The sequence below is a fragment of the Myxine glutinosa genome, chromosome 7 (assembly GCF_964187855.1).
Source record: "Myxine glutinosa chromosome 7, kmMyxGlut1.1, whole genome shotgun sequence".
Lineage (NCBI taxonomy): Eukaryota > Metazoa > Chordata > Myxini > Myxiniformes > Myxinidae > Myxine > Myxine glutinosa.
In genome coordinates, this window is record NC_136267.1 from 113,093,119 (window position 1) to 113,095,980 (window position 2,862).

Genomic DNA, 2,862 nt, shown 5'->3' on the forward strand with positions numbered 1-2,862 from the left:
AAACACGTAATAAAAACACATCACAGCCATAAAACACGTAATAAAAACACCTCACAGCCATAAAACACATAATAAAAACACCTCACAGCCACGAAATTAAAACACCTCACAGCCACAAAACACGTAATAAAAACACCTCACCACTACGAAATTAAAAACACCTCACAGCCACGAAATTGAAAACATCTCACCACCACGAAATTAAAAACACCTCACAGCCATAAAACACGTAATAAAAACACCTCACAGCCACGAAATTAAAAACACCTCACAGCCACGAAATTAAAAACACCTCACAGCCATAAAACACGTAATAAAAACACCTCACCACTACGAAATTAAAAACACCTCACAGCCATAAAACACGTAATAAAAACACCTCACCACCACAAAATTAAAACACCTCACAGCCATAAAACACGTAATAAAAACACCTCACCACCACGAAATTAAAAACACCTCACAGCCACGAAATTAAAAACACCTCACAGCCATAAAACACGTAATAAAAACACCTCACCACTACGAAATTAAAAACACCTCACAGCCATGAAATGGAAAACATCTCACCACCACGAAATTAAAAACACCTCACAGCCATAAAACACGTAATAAAAACACCTCACAGCCACGAAATTAAAAACACCTCACAGCCATAAAACACGTAATAAAAACACCTCACCACTACGAAATTAAAACACCTCACCACCACGAAATTGAAAACACCTCACCACCACGAAATTAAAAACACCTCACAGCCATAAAACACGTAATAAAAACACCACACAGCCACAAATTTAAAAACACCTCACAGCCATAAAACATGTATTAAAAACACCTCACCACCACAAAATTAAAACACCTCACAGCCATAAAACACATAATAAAAACACCTCACCACCACGAAATTAAAAACACCTCACAGCCACGAAATTAAAAACACCTCACAGCCACGAAATTGAAAACACCTCACCACCACGAAATTAAAAACACCTCACAGCCATAAAACACGTAATAAAAACACCTCACAGCCACAAAATTAAAAACACCTCACAGCCATAAAACATGTATTAAAAACACCTCACCACCACAAAATTAAAACACCTCACAGCCATAAAACACGTAATAAAAAAACCTCACCACCACTAAATTAAAACACCTCACAGCCATAAAACATGTAATAAAAACACCTCACCACCACAAAATTAAAACACCTCACAGCCATAAAACACGTAATAAAAACACCTCACCACCACGAAATTAAAAACACCTCACAGCCACGGAATTAAAAACACCTCACAGCCATAAAACACGTAATAAAAACACCTCACAGCCATAAAACACGTAATAAAAACACCTCACCACCACAAAATTAAAACACCTCACAGCCATAAAACACGTAATAAAAACACCTCACGACCACGAAATTAAAAACACCTCACAGCCACGGAATTAAAAACACCTCACAGCCATAAAACACGTAATAAAAACACCTCACCACTACGAAATTAAAAACACCTCACAGCCACGAAATTGAAAACACCTCACCACCACGAAATTGAAAACACCTCACCACCACGAAATTGAAAACACCTCACCACCACGAAATTGAAAACACTTCACCACCACGAAATTAAAAACACCTCACAGCCATAAAACACGTAATAAAAACACCTCACAGCCACGAAATTGAAAACACCTCACCACCACAAAATTAAAAACACCTCACAGCCATAAAACACGTAATAAAAACACCTCACCACCACGAAATTAAAAACACCTCACAGCCACGAAATTAAAAACACCTCACAGCCATAAAACACGTAAGAAAAACACCTCACCACTACGAAATTAAAAACACCTCACAGCCACGAAATTGAAAACACCTCACCACCACGAAATTAAAAACACCTCACAGCCATAAAACACATAATAAAAACACCTCACAGCCACGAAATTAAAAACACCTCACAGCCACGAAATTAAAAACACCTCACAGCCATAAAACACGTAATAAAAACACCTCACCACTACGAAATTAAAACACCTCACCACCACGAAATTGAAAACACCTCACCACCACGAAATTAAAAACACCTCACAGCCATAAAACACGTAATAAAAACACCACACAGCCACAAATTTAAAAACACCTCACAGCCATAAAACATGTATTAAAAACACCTCACCACCACAAAATTAAAAACACCTCACCACCACAAAATTAAAAACACCTCACAGCCATAAAACACGTATTAAAAACACCTCACCACCACAAAATTAAAACACCTCACAGCCATAAAACACGTAATAAAAACACCTCACCACCACGAAATTAAAAACACCTCACAGCCACGAAATTAAAAACACCTCACAGCCACGATATTGTAAACACCTCACCACCACGAAATTAAAAAAACCTCACAGCCATAAAACACATAATAAAAACACCTCACAGCCACGAAATTAAAACACCTCACAGCCACAAAACACGTAATAAAAACACCTCACCACTACGAAATTAAAAACACCTCACAGCCACGGAATTAAAAACACCTCACAGCCATAAAACACGTAATAAAAACACCTCACCACTACGAAATTAAAAACACCTCACAGCCACGAAATTGAAAACACCTCACCACCACGAAATTGAAAACACCTCACCACCACGAAATTGAAAACACCTCACCACCACGAAATTGAAAACACTTCACCACCACGAAATTAAAAACACCTCACAGCCATAAAACACGTAATAAAAACACCTCACAGCCACGAAATTGAAAACACCTCACCACCACAAAATTAAAAACACCTCACAGCCATAAAACACGTAATAAAAACACCTCACCACCACGA